At 39.3% G+C, this 23,563-nt stretch overlaps 1 protein-coding gene across 2 annotated transcripts in view; it reads left to right on the top strand.

Moving 5' to 3' along the window:
- Positions 1-23,563, top strand: part of pld1a (phospholipase D1a) — a 95,340-nt gene that overhangs the window by 1,167 nt on the left and 70,610 nt on the right. Inside the window, exon 1 of one of the 2 annotated variants that reach the window (XM_061969222.2) lies at positions 11,712-12,301. The exons of the other annotated variant lie outside the window; for it this stretch is intronic. The gene's annotated coding sequence lies outside the window, so the exon portion shown is untranslated. Of the gene's footprint in view, positions 1-11,711; positions 12,302-23,563 lie in introns of those variants that run through there. 2 annotated transcript variants of the gene reach the window in all.

Genomic DNA, 23,563 nt, shown 5'->3' with positions numbered 1-23,563 from the left:
CTTGCCCTTATGTGGGCTCTGAACCGAGGATGTCTTTGTGGCTTGTGCAGCCCTTTGAGACACTTGTGATTTAGGGCTATATAAATAAACATTGATTGATTGATTGATTGCACCCCTGCTGGTGACATCCATCAAAATGAGGGTGATCCCAAAAAGGAGGTATTTTTCAAATTGATTGTGTGTCGCTTTTAAAAGTGCTCCCCCTCTGGTCAACATATGAAATAACAAGTGTGTGCAAGAAACTGAAATGCACCCCCTTTGTCCAAAATTAATTTAAGAAAAATAATGAAATATGTATATAGAGACATACTGTAATAACAATACTGAAGTAAGTAATGAAGATTAAAAACCAATTACAAACAAAAAATTCCAAAAAAACCCAACTAAAAGATTACCTTTTTTTTATATTGGCATAGTATGTATATATTATTAATGTTTTAAATACACATCTTTATATATCTAGAAAGGCTGGTCCTAAAAAGGGAGGCATTTTTGGAGGACTCAAGAAGGTAACAAATACAAGAATGTGTGTGTGTGTGTGCGTGTGCGTGTGCGTGTGTGTGTGTGTGTGTGTGTGTGTGTGTGTGTGTGTGTGTGTGTGTGTGTGTGTGGACACCATATCAACATCAAGTCCATCCATCCATCTATCTTCTTCCGCTTATCCGAGGTGAGGTCGCGGGGGCAGCAGCCTAAGCAGAGAAGCCCAGACTTTCCTCTCCCCAGCTACTTGGTCCAGCTCTTCCCGGGGGATCCCAAAGCATTCCCAGGCCAGCTGGGAGACATAGTCTTCCCAACGTGTCCTGGGTCTTCCCCGTGGACTCCTACCGGTCGGACGTGCCCTAAACACCTCCCTAGGGAGGCGTTCGGGTGGCATCCTGACCAGATGCCTGAAGCTTCTTACCCTATCTCTAAGGAAGAGACCCGCCACCCGGTGGAGGAAACTCATTTGGGCCGCTTGTACCCGCGATCTTGTCCTTTCGGTCATAACCCAAAGCTCATGACCATAGGTGAGGATGGGAACGTAGATCGACCGGCAAATTGAGAGCTTTGCCTTCCGGCTCAGCTCCTTCTTCACCACAACGGATGGATACAGCGTCCGCATTACTGAAGACGCCGCACCGATCCGCCTGTCGATCTCACGATCCACTCTTCCCTCACTCGTGAACAAGACTCCCAGGTACTTGAACTCCTCCACTTGGGGCAAGATCTCCTCCCCAACCCGGAGATGGCACTCCACCCTTTTCCGGGCGAGAACCATGGACTCGGACTTGGAGGTGCCGATTCTCATCCCAGTCGCTTCACACTCAGCTGATCCAGTGAGAGCTGAAGATCCTGGCCAGATGAAGCCATCAGGACCACATCATCTGCAAAAAGCAGAGACCTAATCCTGCAGCCACCAAACCGGATCCCCTCAACATCAAGTCTTTAATGTCAATTGTGCTTGGAGGATGTGGAGTACAGGTTAATACACAGTACAGGTTAATACTCAGTACAGGTTAATACACAGGTTAATACACAGTACAGGTTAATACACAGTACAGGTTAATACACAGCACAGGTTAATACACAGGTTAATATACAGTACAGGTTAATACACAGTACAGGTTAATACACAGGTTAATACACAGTACAGGTTAATACACAGTACAGGTTAATAAACAGGTTAATACACAGTACAGGTCAATACACAGTACAGGGTAATACACAGGTTAATACACAGCAGAGGTGGGACCAAGTCATTGCTTTGCAAGTCACAAGTAAGTCTCAAGTCTTTGCCCTCAAGTCTCGAGTCAAGTCCCGAGTCAAGACAGGCAAGTTCCGAGTCAAGTCCCAAGTCAAGACGGGAAAGTCTCAAGTCAAGTCCCAAGTCCTGCATTTTGAGTTTCGAGTCCTTTCAAGTCGTTTTAACCACAGACTAATATATTTACACAGATTGTGTATGCTTTTAAAATGCTGTATTTATTTATTAAAACAAGTGCTTTTGAAATTGCAGGAAAAAAATAGTGCTGACATTGCACTTCATAATAGCACTATTAACCAGTCATTTTAAACATTTAACTCATTCCTTTACAGAATAAACACATTTGAAAAAACAAGTGCAACTGTACTTATTTGCACAAAAGTGTTAACATTGTATTTCCATGGCATATTGCATTGTAACTAGTTCCACAGCAGTTTCTATCCTGTTCTTACCTTATCTCATTGATCTCATCTCATACTGTATGTGTGTTGATGTGTGCGTACACATGAAAAACATAACAAATACATGAACATAACAATGAACAGAGTTGTACTTTTTAGATGTCAGGGCCCTATGCAATATGTACACATATTCTTAATATAGTATACATTTTAACTGACCTTTATTTGACTAGGTTTGTCTTTTTGTCGGTGGCTAAAATACGAGGTGCTGCTGACTGCCGTCTAACGTTACGTTACTGTGTGTGATACATTGACTAACATTACGTTACTGTGTGTGATACATTGACTAACGTAATGTTACTGTGTGTGATACTTTGACTAACGTAACGTTATGTGTAGGTACCTCATGCAACCCTGCTTAAAAAAATCACTTGACAAAAAGTATGAATAAGGTAGCGAACTGCAGTGGACGCAATAGATTGCCGTGTTTGCAAAGACGTTATAACCATAGACATCTTATAAGTAGCATTGGTTGCTGTGACGCGAGCAATTTGGCCGCCATCTTGAAGTGGTGATGAGGAGCCGGCGAGCAGCCTAAACTGACAGTTGACAGGTAGAAAACAAAGATGCTAAACTGACAGTTGACAGGTAGAAAACAAAGATGCTAAACTGACAGTTGACAAGTAGAAAACAAAGATGCTAAACTGACAGTTGACAGGTAGAAAACAAAGATGCTAAACTGACAGTTGACAGGTAGAAAACAAAGATGCTAAACTGACAGTTGACAGGTAGAAAACAAAGATGCTAAACTGACAGTTGACAGGTAGAAAACAAAGATGCTAAACTGACAGTTGACAAGTAGAAAACAAAGATGCTAAACTGACAGTTGACAGGTAGAAAACAAAGATGCTAAACTGACAGTTGACAGGTAGAAAACAAAGATGCTAAACTGACAGTTGACAGGTAGAAAACAAAGATGCTAAACTGACAGTTGACAGGTAGAAAACAAAGATGCTAAACTGACAGTTGACAGGTAGAAAACAAAGATGCTAAACTGACAGTCGACAGGTAGAAAACAAAGAGGGTGTTCAGCGTTTTCCTGCTCAAATGAGCGGACTGTTGAAAATAGGAATCGGGGGATTACTTTTCACAAGTAAGATTTAACATTAACGTACTATTGGTTGTATTTTGTGAAAAGAATATTAGCACAGAGTTGAGAAGGAGCAAAAATCTTCAATATTTGTATGTAAAAATTGCAAATAAATCTTCTGGGGGAGGATGACGCCCCTACAGGGGTTTGGTTTACAAACTTTCAGCCCCACCTAAAACAAAATTCACCAGCCGCCCCTGATTATGATGCATTCTCATTTTAGGCAAAATATAAGACAATACTTTCTTAACAGTTTAATTGTAACCAGGAATAAGTCTTCAAGTAACAATATTCAAATACTAACATTGATGGGTAAGACAGAATTTGGATCCAGTGAAACAGATTGGTGGTTTTAGCTGATATAAAGACTTTCAGGTGTTTATATATGTTTATGTTTAAGTATTTGGCAGACACTTTTATCCAAAGCGACATACATAAAAAATACATATAAATCAATCAGTGTAAACATGATCATTTAAGGGAAGAATGTAATATAAAATATCAATACAAAGTGTCAAGACAGAATAAACTCTCTGCTGCTGAAGCAACAGAGATACAGTCTATAAGATATATAGATATCTAATGTATTCATACATTGTTTATGTAGCATGTATATATAACCTCATCATATTCTTTGTTCAATTTAAAAATAGCTGTCTCTTTTTTTCCCCTTTCTCTGGGATTATATTCCCAGTTTTGATCTCGGACGTCTGGTCACTTGTAGCATTTAAGAATATTATATTACTGTTAAGCAAACTATGAATAATAAAACATGTGTCCTTTATCATAGCTACACGTATGACAAAAAGCGTGTGAAAATCAGTGGTATTCAGTGAGGTAAAATGAATGAAATGCGCTGACAGTTCATCTCTCCTGCCAAATGAATTGCACTGAGTGGAGCGGATCACCACTCCAAGATGGCGGCCCCGCGTCTCATCTGCGCCAGTAGGCAGTAGCGCTCCATGCTGCGTCTACTTATAAGATGTCTATGGTTATAACGTTAGCAGTGAGTTTACAGCCTCACTGATTTAACTACACAGCAAATGAAAGTCACGTTACTTAGCCAATAAACGTTCTCTTACATTCAAAACTTACCCTTCTTTGTGCAACTTCAAATGTCGAACGAAGTTGGAAGATGTTGCGTCTCCGTCTGTAATATTCCAACTGCGTGATTTGCATACAGCAATTAGTTTCTTGTTGACCAAGTCGTAGTTTTTATACCCGAACGAAACCAACTTTGGCATAATTGTTTCTCACTGGCACGTTGTTGGACAACTCTTGTTCGGTGGTTGTCCTGCAATTTGATTGGATGAGAGCTGTGGGATGAAAACAACGTAGATGTAATTTGATTGGCTGTTGTACTGACAGGAACAACACGCTGATCGACACACAAGTACAAAATGAAAGATACGCAGTAGGGATGGGCGATACCACACTTTTAGGATTCGATACGATACCGATACTTTTTCTTGCATTTTCATCGATACCGATACCATTTATTTCTTATTGGCAATTTTTGTCAGTCAAAAATATTATTACTATTGTTATTATTTAAGACAAATCACAAGACAAATACAGACCATTTATACCACATTTATTATGGTCAATATATAGTAAAAGTACAATTTAAATAAATAACATAAATATGACAAATAAATTAAATATAAACAAAAATATACACATTTTCACTACCTGGATACACTTGGCTTTTTTTGCAGACCTTCATGCAGGGTCTTCTGCCGGGCTGCAGGTTCTTTCACAGCAGCGTGAGTCTGTCTTTTTACCAGCTCACTGTGGCTCTCGGGATGTGTGGCCTTCAAATGTTTAAATACATTGCTGGTGTTGCTGCTGTGTGGCACTTGTTTGTCACACAGTTCGCACCGTGCCGTGGCTTTGTCTACTGGTGAAAAATAACACTACACCACGCTTCGTTTCTTGTCTGCCATTATCGCGTCTCTGGCTTTTCCTTTCCTCCGTGGCCGTGCTGACCTCCTGGCCTGGCTGCATCGCTGTGGGCTGGCTGTGTGTGTGTGTGTGTGTGTGTGTGTGTGTGTGTTGCACGTTGACGACGCTCATTCGCTGTCTCCTGTGACGTGACTGGGCCAGCTCTATACTCTGCCAGGTACAGCTGGTGTCCCAACACATAGTAAGTCATCAAAAACATCTGAAAGTGATGCTTGCACCCCCCACACCACGTTTTTTGCTTTATATCGATACTTTTTTCAGAAAAGTGATGCCAAATGAGTAGCGTGTGAGTATCGATATATCGATACCACAGGATCGATCATACTTGTTAACCTTGAGACCTCCGATTTCGGGAGGTGGGGGGGTGGGGGGCGTGGTCGGGGGTGGGACGGGGGCGCGGTTGAGGGCGGGGGCGTGGTTAAGATTATATTGACAGCTAGAATTCACCAAGTCAATTATTTCATACATATATACCCGATTGTAGCTGAGATAGGCTCCAGCGCCCCCCGCGACCCCAAAAGGGAATAAGCGGTAGAAAATGGATGGATATATACATACATATACATATACATACATAAATATATACATATATATATATATATATAACTGTTTATTATTTACCGTCCAGACCTGTCATCCCTCAACAAGCGCAGCGAAATTGTAACAGCATGCCGCCACAGACGGAAACACAGAGTGGGTGGGTACAGGCTGGCGTAGGGGCGTGGTGATTGGCTCATGTGTTACCTAGGAGGTGTTTCCGTCTGTGGCGGCATGCTGTTACAATTTCGCTGCGCTTGTTGAGGGATGACAGGTCTGGACGGTAGATGATAAACAGTTTCTCTTTCAAGCATAGGTTGCATCTTTTATTACCACTATTGTAAGGTGTGCTGGATGCAAGAATTTGCCATGTTATTGAATATTCAACATTATTGTCTTTGAGGTCCCAAATGTGTTTGCTGAGTTCTGTGGTATTTCGCAGGTTTTGGTTCCTGAAAGAAGCCTTGTGGTTGTTCCATCTGGTTTTGAATTCACCCTCGGTTAATCCTACATATGTGTCGGATGTGTTAATGTCCTTGCGTATTACCTTAGATTGGTAGACAACTGATGTTTGTAAGCATCCCCCGTTGAGAGGGCAATCAGGTTTCTTTCGACAGTTACATGCTTTGTTGGTTTTGGAGTCGTTCTGACTGGGGGTCGACGGCTCATTTGCAATTGTTTTGTTGTGGTTTGAGATGATTTGTCGTATATTGTTCATGCAGCTATAGCTCAATTTGATGTTGTTCTTGTTGAATACTTTTCTTAGGTTGTTGTCTTTGGGAAAGTGTTTGTCAATCAGAGTGAGGAATTTGTGTCCAATGTTCGTTGAGACGTTTTTGCTGTATGGGGGGTTGTACCAGATGATGTCGTTTCGTTTTCTGTTCTTTTTTGGCTGGTTTCCTGGCGTGGGTTCATAGGTGAGGGTGAAATTGTATCCGCTTTCATCAAGGGCTTTTTGGTACGGGGGGGTTGCTTGGTCAAATTCAGCTTTGCTAGATGACAGCATCGATAGCCTTTTATTGATTCCGGTAGGTATTCTTTTCGTGGTGGTGGGTGGATGGTTGCTGTCATGGTGCACGTATTGGAGTGTTGTGTTGGGTTTCGTGAATGGTTGGTAGCTGTTATTTCTCAGGTTGAAAGTGACGTCAAGGAAGTTGACGGTTTGCTTGTTGGCTTCAATCGTGATCCGTAGGCCGTTCTCTTTGAAAATTTGGCATATGCGCTTCTTGGTATTCTCGCTGCAGAGAAACTGTTTATCATCTACCGTCCAGACCTGTCATCCCTCAACAAGCGCAGCGAAATTGTAACAACATGCCGCCATAGACGGAAACACCTCCTAGGTAACACATGAACCAATCACCACGCCCCTAGGCCAGCCTGTACCCACCCACTCTGTGCCCTATATAAACCATGGTATGCGAATGCTCCCATTAAAATCTCCTGACGATTGAGGGTACCCCCCTCATGAAACAGGCCTGTAGAGATGAAATAGTCTTGTGATTTTTTTTTTTCCCCACACATACATATATTGCGCTCTACTACGGTATTGAGCACTATTTTTTGGATAACCTTATTAAGACATATATATATATATATATATATATATATATATATACATCCTGAAAATATCCAAACAAAGCTGTGTTTAGATAATTGATACTTCAAACTTGCATAAATAAATACTAAGGAATATAACATAACTTGGCTTCTGAGAGCTTCAAAATGTAATGAATAAAATGCTAAAGTTGTTGATAAACAAGCAATTATTTTAATAATTAAATATGGTCATTTTAAATGAATTATTATGATCATTTAAAACTAATTATTTCCAATATGTTTATTTTAATGTATAATTCTATAGCTGGATGTAATAAGGAGTCAGAAAAAATACAAATAAAAATACAATTAATTTTGATGTTTTTAGCAAAATATAGTAAAAATGTATTTAGTTTTTTTTTTTTAAATTAATAATTATATGTATTTTTAGGTAAGATAAACATAATACAATTTATCTCTAGTCTGGATGATTTAGTTCTTGTCACCCTGTTGTCCTCCCGTCATAAAAAAAGGCTGTCCTCACTCAGGTCCGCATGGAGCTGGAGGGGGCGTGGCCTCCAGCTGGAGAATATTTGTCCCGGGAGGTTTTCGGGAGAGGCGCTGAATTTCGGGAGTCTCCCGGAACATTCGGGAGGGTTGGCAAGTATGGGATCGATACGCACATCCCTAATACGCAGCGATCCTGAATAACTTTTTAAGCTTTGGGTTTTGGGGAAAGTAGCAAGTCACGTCAAGTCAAAAGGCTCAAATCCAAGTGAAGTCACAAGTCATTGATGTTAAAGTCTAAGTCCAGTTGCAAGTCTCTTTACATTTTGTCAAGTCCAGTCGAAAGTCATCAAATTCATGACTCCAGTCTGACTCCAGTCCAAGTCATGTGACTCGAGGCCACACCTCTGATACACAGTACAGGTTAATAAACAGTACAGGTTAATAAACAGTACAGGTTAATAAACAGGTTAATACACAGTACAGGTTAATACACAGGTTAATACACAATACAGGTTAATACACAGTCCAGGTTAATACACAGTCCAGGTTAATACACAGTACAGGTTAATAGACAGTACAAGTTAATAAACAGGTTAATACACAGTACAGGTTAATACACAGTACAGGTTAATACACAGTACAGGTTAATAAACAGGTTAATACACAGTACAGGTTAATACACAGTACAGGTTAATAAACAGGTTAATACACAGTACAGGTTAATAAACAAGTTAATACACAGTACAGGTTAATACACAGGTTAATACACAGTACAGGTTAATAAACAGGTTAATACACAGTACAGGTTAATACACAGTACAGGTTAATACACAGTACAGGTTAATAAACAGGTTAATACACAGTACAGGTTAATACACAGTACAGGTTAATACACAGTACAGATTAATACACAGTACAGGCTCTGAGGGCAACTATAACTGCCATGTGGCCCTCAATGAAAAGCAGTTAGACATCCCTGGTATTCAAGTATCTGTCATAATGTGTGTGTGTGTGTGTGTGTGTGTGTGTGTGTGTGTGTGTGTGTGTGTGTGTGTGTGTGTGTGTGTGTGTGTGTGTGTGTGTGTGTGTGTGTGTGTGTGTGTGTGTGTGTGTGTGTGTGTGTGCGTGTGTGTGTGTACATAATTTTGTCCACATGATAGCGGAAGAGATCAGCAATATTTGTTTTGCTCCCATGTGAAAGAAACACTGTAGTACAAACTGTAGTACAAACTGTAGTACAAACTGTAGTACAAACTGCAGTACAAACTGTAGTACAAACTGTAGTACAAACTGTAGTACAAACTGTAGTACAGTGGTTCTCAAACTGTAGTACAAACTGTAGTACAAACTGTAGTACAGTGGTTCTCAAACTGTAGTACTTGTACCACTAGCGGGTTCTATTTAGTGGTATGCCAAATACTCACTTATTGTATTCAAACACAGTGTTACTGTTCAAATTGTGTGTACTGCTGCAGTGGCCAAAAATTTTAAATTCGGTTCCATTTTCTACCGCTTGTCCTCTTGGGGTGGCAGGGGTGGCTGGAGCCTATCCCAGCTGCAATCTCTTGTTAGATAAAACCTCTGCTTTGTTTTTAATGAATACTTGGGCCTATTGTTTGGCAGGTTGGTCACAGATGACCATGCTAATTTACGCTCTTATTTCAATTTGATGTTTCATTTTTTATTTTATTTTATTTTATTTTTTAATGGTACTTTAATTATTATTAATAGTTTATTGTTTTTATTGGCGGGGATGGCTGGAGCCTATCCCAGACGCATTCGCTCGTTAGATAAAACCTCTGCTTTGTTTTTAATGAATACTTGGGCCTATTGTTTGGCAGGTTGGTCACAGATGACCATGCTAATTTACGCTCTTATTTCAATTTGATGTTTCATTTTTTTTATTTTTTCTATTATTTTATTTTATTTTTTAATGATACTTTAATTATTATTAATAGTTTATTGTTTTTATTGGCAGGAATGGGTGGAGCCTATTCCAGCTGCATTCGCTCGTTAGATAAAACCTCTGCTTTGTTTTTAATGAATACTTGGGCCTATTACGCTACTGTATCCTAAAGTCGGTCATTATGGTGGTACTTGGAGAGACAGGTTTTTGTCTGAGGTGGTACTTGGTGGAAATAAGCTTGATTATTTCTGTTAATAATTATTCATAGTCCTATCAGTAGCAGTGAAAAAACTACATTCATCCACTACTACTACTTATACCAATACAATTAATACTGTACAGTATATTCTTCATCCATATCTACTACTACTACTACCTATACAAATAAATACAAATCATTTGACTATAATACAGTATATAATTCATTCCTTCATACTACTTCTTCTACTAATAACAATAATGTCTTAGGAATGTAGTGCATACTTTCATTCATAAATAGTGCTACATATACGAATAACAATCATTCTAGAACAATACTCTAAATAACTTCCATCCATAACTACTACTACTACTGCTACCAATACTATTAATAATACTAATAATACAGTACATACTTTCATCCATAACTACTATTACCAGTGCTACTTCTACTACTACGTCAACAATGCAGTACATTCATAACTACTACTACAAAACATATACATGTATTAATTTGTCCAGTAATAATATCATAATTTAGGAAATAATTTCCTACTCATATCACTTTTACTAATATTGTTAGCAACATAATTATGCAGTACATTCATATTTTATGCCACTTATCCTGCAGTACATCCATTACTACTACTTCTACTAATAAAATATTGTACATGATAATAATATAGCAATATAAAACATCCTTTCATAATTTATATGTCTTCTTCTAAATTCATAAATAACATAAATATGCAGTTCTACAGTATTAGTAAAAAAATGCATGCAGTACACACTCTTTTCCACACGATGGCGTAAAAGATCTTTGCTGTACTTTGCTTTATTTAATTCAGTTTCATATTATTTGACCATTTGGAATGATAAAACTGTATCATCATTATATTAGTAGTAATCAGGCCCGGCCCTAACCAATCTGGCGCCCTAGGCAAGATTTTAGGTGGCGCTCCCCCCACATCGGCAGTGAACTGTATATACTCACAAGAAACCAAATAGCTTTGTCTTTGACCTTTTTTTTTACTTAAAGAAAGCAAATTAACAATCAGAATAGTTAACAAGATTAAAAAAAATATGAATAAATAAATGAATGCAAAAAATAAAAAATGAATATATGAAATACAATATTTTTTACATACATATTGCTTAATTAACATTAATGATGTGCACTTTAACAACTAGGCTTACAACTATACCTAATGGGTGGAAAAGTGACTATTACCTGCAGGGCAAACATTAGCTAACCAGAAGGCAATAACAATGTAAACAAAAAACACCTGCTTAAAAGATCTCATACAAATGTCCCTGAGGAATGTAAGGTGGGAGTACTGTAATTACCTAACGTTACATTATTATTTTCCATAACAATTTAGCCCCCTCCACAATATTAACCCGACGTTAAAACAGAACTAGCTATTTATTGATTAGCAATTGCCGAATCATGTAACATTAGCTTAATGCTAAAAAGCCAGGTTACTATCACATTCTGTAACAGACCAATAATTTCATGTAGGCTAACGTTACCTACCTGCTACCTCTGTCTTTTTCTCGTTTCTCCTCCTCTTCTTTTCTTTTTTCTTCCCTGGGCACCTGACAGTTTGGGCCGTTTTGACATCTTGTGTTGATTTTTTGATGTGGTGACGTCCAAAAAGAGTCATGATACGGGAAGGGAGAGGGGGGGGGGGGGGGCGTAATGTTGTAACAAATAATATTTCTATTAAATAGGCTTTACTTTGCATTTTAATTAACGTGAGATTATTTTTTGTATTTAGAAATAATAGTAACAACTTTTTTTTTCTTTTTTTTTTTTCTCCAACATTTGTGGCACTGGCGTGGCGCCCCCTGAAGGACGGCGCCCTTAGCATTTGCCACGGGCCGGCCCTGGTAGTAATATTTAAATTAATGTCATAGATGATCTAGATGTGCATTAAAATACAAATAAAATGTTAGTTAAGCTACTAATTGTACTTCTATTGACACATAAACACAGCATATCGTGTAGAAAATGAAACACAAAATAAGACCTTGTGGACAAAACAGTTTGGAGGCGATGACGTAACAAAACAGTGCGACTCCTCCCACTCTCCCTGGGCTCGAAACCACCGCTGTCTGATTGGCCAAAGAATCCCCAAAGACCCGCCTTTCTATTCCGTGATTGGTTGCAAAGTTGAGTAGCGCCGCCCACTTCGCTGAGAGTTGACTTGCTTTCTTGTGGAATACTTGAGAAGAAGACGACGAAGAAGAAGAAGAAGAAGGAGAAGAAGTGTGAGGACAACAAGCCGACATTCTCCTCCTCGTCCTTCGTCATTACAGCCACAATGTGGACGTCACGTCCACGGCAGGAGCAGGTTAGTCGGGCGTTTTTTTTGTCAGCTCGTGTTCTATTTGTGTCGCGAGAAGATGAAACAGGAGAAGTTCCAAAGTGTTGCGTTCAAGTCAGACAACACAAGTTGTGTAACTCTCCACACTTCTTTCTTCTTACAACACTTTTATGTGTGTTGGAAGCTACAACTAACATTCATTTCCATGTCAACTCTGCAACATTCAAACTTTCCTACATATTTGTGCTCCCTCAGCACAAGTCAAGTCACCAATTAGTGGATCATAATTATACATTGTAGTTACTAATTAGCAGAGGTGGGACCAAGTCATTGTTCTGCAAGTCACAAGTAAGTCTCAAGTCTTTGCCCTCAAATCTCGAGTCAAGACTGGAAAGTCTCAAGTCAAGTCCCAAGTCCTGCATTTTGAGTTTCGAGTCCTTTCAAGTCGTTTTAACCACAGACTAATATATTAACACAGATTGTGTATGCTTTTAAAATGCTGTATTTATTTATTAAAACAAGTGCATTTGGAATTGCAGGAAAAAAAATAGTGCTGACATTGCACTTCATAATAGCACTATTAAGCAGTCATTTTAAACATTTAACTCATTCCTTTACAGAATAAACACATTTGAAAAAACAAGTACTTATTTGCACAAAAGTGTTAACATTGTATTTCCATGGCATATTGCATTGTAACTAGTTCCACTATCCTCTTCTTACCTTATCTCATTGATCTCATCTCATACTGTATGTGTGTTGATGTGTGCGTACTAGAGATGCGCGGTTTGCGGGCACAACCGCGGAGTCCGCGGAATATCCGCGGATCGGGCGGATGAAATTAAAAAAAAATTAGATTTTATCCGCGGGTCGGGTCGGGCGGTTGAAATAAAAAAAAATGAGATTTTAAATAGATTCAGGCGGGTGGCAGTTAAACCAATTGGTAAATATATATACATAGTTAAATGTTGTTACCCACATACGAAAAACGAGCAGGCACCTGCAGCATATGCCACAACAGAAGAAAAAAAAGAAAAAGAGATGGACACTTTTACGGAGCGTAGAAGGGACGCCTCGCCGGGGTCCGGGACCGAGGCCCCTTCCCCCGAGAGGGCCCCACCGGGAGCCGTAGCTGAGGCGATCCGCGAGAAGGGCCCGACGCACGTCCAGGGTCACCACCGCGCCCACCGCACCGACACCCCGCCTCGTCCGCCTTCGCCGCGGCCGGCGTCACGCGCAGCAGGTAAGCAGCTTACCTGCCCGCCACCACCGGGGCCGGGGGCGCGTAACAGGGGTCACTCCACGCGCAGTGCGCTCACGAAAGGGGTGGGGCTCACCCTGGTTGATAAAGACAGCAGGACGGTGGCCATGGAAGTCGGAACCCGCTAAGGAGTGTGTAACAACCCACCTGCCGAATCAACTAGCCCTAAAAATGGATGGCGCTGGAGCGTCGGGCCCATATACCCGGCCGTCGCCTGCAGCGAGACGCGCTTGGAGGTGCGCTCAGCGCGGCTCCCATATGATTGCGCACTGGTGTGCGTCTGGGTCGTGACAGCGTGGCACGCATTGAATGTCTGTGCTGCATTGGATCAGTCTCCTTTCTTTAACAGGCAAAAGCTTTATAACCTCACTAATGCCTTGCATCGTCTATATTAGATATATAACAACGGGCGGGTGCGGGCGGGTGCGGTTCTGATCAAATGTTACATCGGGTGGATGGCGGATGGTTGACGACTTTCTGATGCGGTTGCGGATGAAATAATTGCCTATCCGCGCATCTCTAGTGCGTACACATGAAAAACATAACAAATACATGAACATAACAATGAACAGAGTTGTACTTTTTAGATGTCAGGGCTTTATGCAATATGTACACATATTCTTAATATAGTGTACATTTTAACTGACCTTTATTTGACTATGTTTGTCTTTTTGTAGGTGGCTAAAATACGCGGTGCCGCTGACCGCCGTCTAACGTTACGTTACTGTGTGTGATACATTGACTAACGTTACGTTACTGTGTGTGATACATTGACTAACGTTACGTTACTGTGTGTGATACATTGACTAACGTTACGTTACTGTGTGTGATACTTTGACTAACGTTACGTTACTGTGTGTGATACATTGACTAACGTTACATTACTGTGTGTGATACTTTGACTAACGTTACGTTACTGTGTGTGATACATTGACTAACGTAATGTTACTGTGTGTGATACATTGACTAACATTACGTTACTGTGTGTGTGATACTTTGACTAACGTAACGTTATGTGCAGGTACCTCATGCAACCCTGCTTAAAAAAAATCACTTGACAAAAAGTATGAATAAGGTAGCGAACTGCAATGGACGCAACAGATTGCCGTGTTTCCAATGACGTTATAACCACAGACATCTTATAAGTAGACAGAGCATTGGCTGCTGTGACGCGAGCAATATTTGGCCGCCATCTTGAAGTGGTGATGAGGAGCCGGCGAGCAGCCTAAACTGACAGTTGACAGGTAGAAAACAAAGATGCTAAACTGACAGTTGACAGGTAGAAAACAAAGATGCTAAACTGACAGTTGACAGATAGAAAACAAATATGCTAAACTGACAGTTGACAGGTAGAAAACAAAGATGATAAACTGACAGTTTACAGATAGAAAACAAAGATGCTAAACTGACAGTTGACAGGTAGAAAACAAAGATGCTAAACTGACAGTTGACAGGTAGAAAACAAAGATGGTGTTCAGCGTTTTCCTGCTCAAATGAGCGGACTGTTGAAAATAGGAATCGGGGGATTACTTTTCACAAGTAAGATTTAACATTAACGTACTATTGGTTGTATTTTGTGAAAAGAATATTAGCACAGAGTTGAGAAGGAGCAAAGATCTTCAATGTTTGTATGTAAAAATCCCAAATAAATCTTCTGGGGGAGGATGACCCCCCTACAGGGGTTTGGTTTACAAACTTTCAGCCCCACCTAAAACAAAATTGACCAGCCGCCCCTGATTATGATGCATTCTCATTTTAGGCAAAATATAAGACAATACTTTCTTAACAGTTTAATTGTAACCAGGAATAAGTCTTCAAGTAACAATATTCAAATACTAACATTGATGGGTAAGACAGAATTTGCTTTTATTCTGAATCCAGTGAAACAGATTGGTGGTTTTAGCTGATATAAAGACTTTCAGGTGTTTATATATGTTTATGTTTAAGTATTTGGCAGACGCTTTTATCCAAAGCGACATACATAAAAAATACATATAAAACAATCAGTGTAAACATGATCATTTAAGGGAAGAATGTAATAGAAAATATCAATAAAAAGTGTCAAGACAGAATAAACTCTTTGCTGCTGCAGCAACAGAGATACAGTCTATATGATATATAGATATCTAATGTATTCATACATTGTTTATGTAGGATATACGCATGTATATATAACCTAATCACATTGTTTCTTCAATTTAAAAATAGCTGACTGTTTTTTCCCCCTTCTCTGGGATTATATTCCCAGTTTTGATCTCAGACGTCTGGTCACTTATAGCATATAAGAATATTCTATTACTGTTAAGCAAACTATGAATAATAAAACATGTGTCCTTTATCATAGCTACACGTATGACAAAAAGCGTGTGAAAATCAGTGGTATTCAGTGAGGTAAGATGACAGTTCATTGCTCCTGCCAAATGAATTGCACTGAGTGGAGCGGATCACCACTCCAAGATGGCGGCCCCGCGTCTTGTCTGCGCCAGTAGGCAGTAGCGCTCCATGCTGCGTCTACTTATAAGATGTCTATGGTTATAACGTTAGCAGGGAGTTTACAGCCTCACTGATTTAACTACACAGCAAATAAAAGTCACGTTACTTAGCCAATAAACGTTCTCTTACATTCAAAACTTACCCTTCTTTGTGCAACTTCAAATGTCGAACGAAGTTGGAAGTTGTTGCGTCTCCGTCTGTAATATTCCAACTGCGTGATTTGCATACGGCAATTCGTTTTTTGTTGACTAAGTCGTAGTTTTTATACCCGAACGAAACCAACTTTGGCATAATTGTTTCTCACTGGCACGTTGTTTGACAACTCTTCTTCGTTGGTTTTCCTGCAATTTGATTGGATGAGAGCTGTGGGATGAAAACAACGTAGATGTAATTTGATTGGCTGTTGTACTGACAGGAACAACACGCAACTAGAAACAGACGTAGAAAATGACAAATACAGAGCGCTATAGGAATATTTCATGTGGAATAATTACAGCCTTAAAGAGGAACTGCACTTTTTGGGGGGAAATTTGCTGATTATTCACAATCTTTATGAGAGACAAGAAGACAGAAGTTGTTTTTTTTCACATTCTAACATGTAAAAATCAGTTTGTTCTCAGTGGCTAGCAAAATAGCTAATGGGAGCAATCCATTCTACCTCTAAATCACTTAAAAATGCATTCCAAAACCATCAAAAATACTTCATTTATGTTCCTGTATAATAACCAAACTGAAGCAACATTGTTTTTGGAAGAGCAAACACTGAGGAACTCTTTTTCTAGCGTAATACATTGGTGTTAGCCGTAAAAGCTAACTAGGGCAAGAGATAAGCTAGCTTCTACGTCAGCCAAAACGCGTTTGAGTTTTATAATGCACAACATTATGCGATACGACACCGATCTGTACTGACTGAAAAACATAAACAATCATATTACAGTATCTGTAAAGTTTTATCCCACATGCAAGCTAGACAGTGTATGTAGTAATAACACACATGACGTGCTGCGTGTAACACCATCAATATTATAGTGACTCACTCCATGGACAGTTGTCTGTTCGGTCCAGCAGGCCGGGCATGGTTTTTCCTGTTTATTTTAGGTAAGCACGCCATTTATGTTGAAATAGCTTTGCTCCATGCTCCACACGCACAACGTCAAAGTCACGCCGACCTCACTCTCTCGGCTTCCGTCTGCTCCAACGTTTCACTCTCTCTTGGTGCTTGCTTCTATAAGCAGCAGTTCATCCTCAGTATATTCGGGTTCAAAAAGATAAAGTTGTGAATCCTCATTTGTCCAAAAATAGTCCCCTGTGTTGTCTGTTACCAAGTCTGCCATGATTAGAAAACACGCATTTGTTGCCAGAAGTGTGCTGCTATGGAAACGGAAATAAATGTGCTGAGGAAATAAGTTCTGGCAATGCTTAAAATGACCAAAATACGGTAAATATTGAACATATTACATATTGTTATGAAGGTGTCTGTTACTACATTATATATATATATATATATGTATATATACAGAGGTGGGTAGAGTAGCCAGAAATTGTACTCAAGTAAGAGTACTGTTACTTTAGAGATTTATTACTCAAGTAAAAGTAAGGAGTAGTCACCCAAATATTTACTTGAGTAAAAGTAAAAAGTATGTTGTGAAAAAGCTACTCAAGTACTGAGTAACTGATGAGTAACATATACACACACATATATATATATATATATATATATATATATATATATATATATATATATATATATATATATATATATATATACATACATTGATATATACAGTATATCATTTATATTTATTTATTTTGCCGTTTTTGTTTACATGTTAAAGGTGTTTTAATGAATATACATGCATGTTTAAAGTTAAAAAGTTAAAGTTAAAGTACCAATGATTGTCACACACACACTAGGTGTGGCGAAATTATTCTCTGCATTTGACCCATCACCCTTGATCACCCCCTGGGAGGTGAGGGGAGCAGTGGGCAGCAGCGGTGGCCGCGCCCGGGAATCATTTTTGGTGATTTAACCCCCAATTCCAACCCTTGATGCTGAGTGATAAGCAGGGAGGAAATGGGTCCCATTTTTATAGTCTTTGGTATGACTCGGCCGGGGTTTGAACCCACAACCTACCGATCTCAGGGCGGACACTCTAACCACTAGGCCACTGACACATATAGATTCCTTTCTTTCATGAAAACAAGAATATAAGTTGGTGTATCAATGACTTGCATTGATTGTAATCAGACAGTAGTGATGATAATGATCGTCCACGTTTTCAAATGGAGGAGAAAAAAAGTTCCTCCTTTCTGTCTAATACCACATGAAAGTGGTTGGTTTTTGGCTTCTTATTTGTCCAGCTTCCATATTCGTTTTTATACACTTTACAAGAAATACATTGGCGGCAAATTCCGTAGCTTGCTAGCTTGTTTGCGCTGGCTTTCGGAGACTCTTGTTTTGAAAGCGCAGGCGCGATGGAGCGGCACTTTTATTGTGAGGACAGGAACTGTGCAGTCAGTCTTTAGGCTTTTGACGGGATGAACGGTTGAAATAAAAAAAGGTCTTTTTTCCTTCACACTTTTGATTGATTGATTGGAACTTTTATTAGTAGATTGCACAGTACAGTACATATTCCGTACAATTGACCACTAAATGGTAACACCCCAATAAGTTTTTCAACTTGTTTAAGTCAGGTCATGTGACCGCCTGGCTCTGTTTGATTGGTCCAACGTCACCAGTGACTGCATCTGATTGGTGGAACGGAGTGAACGTCACCAGTGACTGTATTTGTTGAAACGCAGGCACTATGAAGGTCTGTCTGACAGACCAAAACAAACAAAGCGTGCATTAACAGATCGATAAAAATTAGTAGCGAGTAGCGAGCTGAATGTAGATAAATGGAGCGGAGTAAAAGTAGCGTTTCTTCTCTATAAATATACTCAAGTAAAAGTAAAAGTATGTTGCATTAAAACTACTCTTAGAAGTACAATTTATCCCAAAAGTTACTCAAGTAGATGTAACGGAGTAAATGTAGCGCGTTACTACCCACCTCTGTATATATATATATATATATATATATATATATATATATATAAACTTGCAGTGTGTATATAAAAGGTTGATGGAGAGTTTTAAAGGGCTACAACAGTGACTTCCATTAACTACATCTTCCAAGCGTTTAATCATTTTTAATATCCTAAATAAAAACGTATGTTCTTGTCTCTCATAATGATTGTGTACGTTAGGCAAAATTCCCCCCCAAAAGTGTGGTTCTCCTTTAAATAGATCAATAATTCATAAAAACATTGATTTAAATCATTAGTATTTTTTGAGCAATGACAGTAATAAAAAAAAATCCCACAACAATTCTAAGGGACTCATAAAAGTGTTAAAAATAAATCATATTTTATTTTTTTTACTCTTGAGATCAACTTCAGATTTATCAGTCGATTATAGATTTTTATTTATGTTTTTTTTATTTTGTTTTATGCCTTTTGTGTCAAAAAAACTGTTTCTTTGTATATCTCACACACAAAATATGCTTTATTTTCCCCAAAGAATCTCTCAAAGTGGAATATTTGATAACATTTCTTCCGTTTGCTCTATTGATCCACAATTTGATGTGTTTTTCTTAATTAGATTTTTTTCAAATATTGTTTTTAGGACGCACTTTGGTCACCTGCGCTTCAGTCCTTGTGGTCTCCACAAGTGAGCGTGTGGAATGTTGGCCCGAGCGGGCCCATAAAGAGACAGAGCGAGCGGTTCCCTGTCTCCCTCAGCACAATGCGGTGTTGTGTTGACGCCACGGCGGCCATGACGGCCAAGATGACATAATAGGCAGCTTTAGTGTGGGCACAGAAGATGTCTCACTTTCTTTCCTCCATCCTTTTCTGTGCCAACAGCAGTTTGGCAGCGCACCAGATCTACTGTACATTGTGTGAAGAACACACTCGTGACTTCATGTGTAGTCTTTATGTTTGCCAACTCTTCTCAGACTCATATTTGCACATAACCGATATTTACATAGTAATACTTCCTTATTGTATTGCTAGTTTGCACTGCTCGGGATGAGCGATACGGCCTAAAGTCTACATCTACATGATGTACTAGGGGTGTCCAAACTTCTTCCAGGGCCACTTTGATACATTTTGTACAAACCCCGTTTCCATATGAGTTGGGAAATTGTGTTAGATGTAAATATAAACGGAATACAATGATTTGCAAATCCTTTTCAAGCCATATTCAGTTGAATATGCTACAAAGACAACATATTTGATGTTCAAACTCATAAACTTTATTTTTTTTTGGCAAATAATAATTAACTTAGAATTTCATGGCTGCAACACGTGCCAAAGTAGTTGGGAAAGGGCATGTTCACCACTGTGTTACATGGCCTTTCCTTTTAACAACACTCAGTAAACGTTTGGGAACTGAGGAAACTAATTGTTGAAGCTTTGAAAGTGGAATTCTTTCCCATTCTTGTTTTATGTAGAGCTTCAGTCGTTCAACAGTCCGGGGTCTCCGCTGTCGTATTTTACGCTTCATAATGCGCCACACATTTTCAATGTGAGACAGGTCTGGTCTGCAGGCGGGCCAGGAAAGTACCCGCACTCTTTTTTTTTACGAAGCCACACTGTTGTAACACGTGCTGAATGTGACTTGGCATTGTCTTGCTGAAATAAGCAGGGGCATCCATTAAAAAGAAGACACTTAGATGGCAACATACCGTATGTTGTTTCAAAAGCTGTATGTACCTTTCAGCATTAATGGTGCCTTCACAGATGTGTAAGTTACCCATGTCTTGGCCACTAATGCACCCCCATACCATCACACATGCTGCCTTTTACACTTTGCGTCGATAACAGTCTGGGTGGTTCGCTTCCCCTTTGGTCCGGATGACACGATGTCGAATATTTCCAAAAACAATTTGAAATGTGGACTCGTCAGACCACAGAACACTTTTCCACTTTGCATGAGTCCATCTTAGATGATCTCGGGCCCAGAGAAGCCGGTGGCGTTTCTGGGTGTTGTTGATAAATGGCTTTGGCTTTGCATAGTAGAGCTTTAACTTGCACTTACAGATGTAGTGACCAACTGTATTTAGTGACAGTGGTTTTCTGAAGTGTTCCCGAGCCCATGTGGTGATATCCTTTAAAGATTGATGTCGGTTGTCGATTGAAGGATGGAAGGTCACGGTCATTCAATGTTGGTTTCTGGCCATGCTGCTTACGTGGAGTGATTTCTCCACATTCTCTGAACCTTTTGATGATATTATGGAGCGTAGATGGTGAAATCCCTACATTTCTTGCAATTGCACTTTGAGAAACGTTGTTCTTAAACTGTTTGACTATTTGCTCACGCAGTTGTGGACAAAGGGGTGTACCTCGCCCCATCCTTTCTTGTGAAAGACTGAGCATTTTTTGGGAAGCTGTTTTTTTACCCAATCATGGCACCCACCTGTTCCCAATTAGCCTGCACACCTGTGGGATGTTCCAAATAAGTCTTTGATGAGCATTCCTCAACTTTATCAGTATTTATTGCCACCTTTCCCAACTTCTTTGTCACGTGTTGCTGCCATCAAATTCTAAAGTTAATGATTATTTGCAAAAAAAAAAGTTTATGAGTTTGAACATCAAATATGTTGTCTTTGTAGCATATTCAACTGAATATGGCTTGAAAAGGATTTGCAAATCATTGTATTCCGTTTATATTTACATCTAACACAATTTCCCAACTCATATGGAAACGGGATTTACGGTATACATTAAAGAGGCTAAATCCAAAACAAAATGGGTCAGTCAATGTACAAACCCCAAAAGCAGTCAAGTTGTCACGTTGTGTAAATGGTCAATAAAAAGAGAATACAACAAATCTTTTTCAACTTATATTCAATTGAATAGACTGCAAAGACAAGATATTTCATGTTCACACTGACAAACTTCATTTATTTCTGCAAATAATCATTAACTTAGAATTTAATGGCAGCAACACATTGCAAAAAAGTTGTCACAGGGGCATTTTTACCAGTGTGTTACATGGCCTTTCCTTTTAACAACACTCAGTAAAGGTTTGGGAACTGAGGAGACACATTCTTGAAGTGGAATTCTTTCCCATTCTTGCTTGATGTACAGCTTAAGTTGTTCAACAGTCTCCCTTCTCATATTTTAGCCTTCATATTGCACCACACATTTTCAATGCTGTTGTAACACGTGGCTTGGCATCGTCTTGCTGAAATAAGCAGGGGCGTCCATGATAACAACATATGTTGCTCCAAAAGCTGTATGTACCTTTCAGCATTAATGGTGCCTTCACAGATGTGTAAGTTACCCATGTCTTGGCCACTAATACACCCCCATACCATCACACATGCTGCCTTTTACACTTTCACCCTAGAACAGTCCCCATGGTTCTTTTCCTCTTTGGTCCGGAGGACACGACGTCCACAGTTTCCAAAAACAATTAGAAATGTGGACTCGTCAGAACACTTTTCCACTTTGCATCAGTCCATCTTAGATGAGCTCGGGCCCAGCGAAGCCGGCGGCGTTTCTGGGTGTTGTTGATAAATGGCTTTGTTTCTGGGTAGCTTCATAGTTACATGACTTGGTGCTTGACACATTTTAGATGCTAGCATGGTAACGTTAGCATTTAAGTTTGTGTGTGTGTGTGTGTGTGTGTGTGTGTGTGTGTGTGTGTGTGTGTGTGTGTGTGTGTGTGTGTGTGTGTGTGTGTGTGTGTGTGTGTGTGTGTGTGTGTGTGTGTGACCATCCCTGTCCACGGTGGCGAAGGTCAGGCTCTTCACGACGTTAATGTTCAATGAGCGTTGTGCTACTTCCCCCTCACACAGCTGGAAGTGCAGCTTAGAAGATCAAAATAAAGAACTATGGCTAACACGAGCATAGAAGTTGAAACAGAACATTTATAAAAAGCAGCAGCCTTAGTGACAGTAACCCTGCCCTGAATGCGGTCTCGCAGGCAGCCACTGAACGTCTTTGTTGGTTCCACCTGGGAGAAGAAACACACTTACTAATCTAATCAGGAAAAAAGACATTTTATATCTACATTTTTTTTAATCAGACTTTGTGTTTTTGCTCTGATTCAGCTCATGAAATATAACATGTACTAAAAAACACTTTGTTTGTGGATAAAAACATTTGCTTTCTGAAATAATCATTAAACATGTTTTATGTGTTGGTACTAGTGTTGTCCTGATACCAATATTTTGGTACCGGTACCAAAATGTATTTCGGTACTTTTCGATACTTTTCTAAATAAAGGGGATGACAAAAAATGGCGTTATTGGCTTTATTTTAACAAAAAGTCTTAGGGTACATGAAACATATGTTTATTATTGTCATTTAGTCCTTAAATAAAATAGACAACTTGTCTTTTAGTAGTAAGTAAACAAACAAAGACTCCTAATTAGTCTATGCAGTAACATTGTGTCATTTATACACCTATTATTTTCTACACATTATTAAGGACAAGTGGTGGAAAATGAATTATTAATCTACTTGTTCATTTACTGTTAATATCT

Source organism: Nerophis lumbriciformis, linkage group LG08 (genome assembly GCF_033978685.3).
Source record: "Nerophis lumbriciformis linkage group LG08, RoL_Nlum_v2.1, whole genome shotgun sequence".
Taxonomy (NCBI): Eukaryota; Metazoa; Chordata; class Actinopteri; order Syngnathiformes; family Syngnathidae; genus Nerophis; species Nerophis lumbriciformis.
The sequence above is the reverse complement of the archived record's forward strand: the minus strand, read 5'-3'. Positions and strand labels throughout refer to the sequence as shown.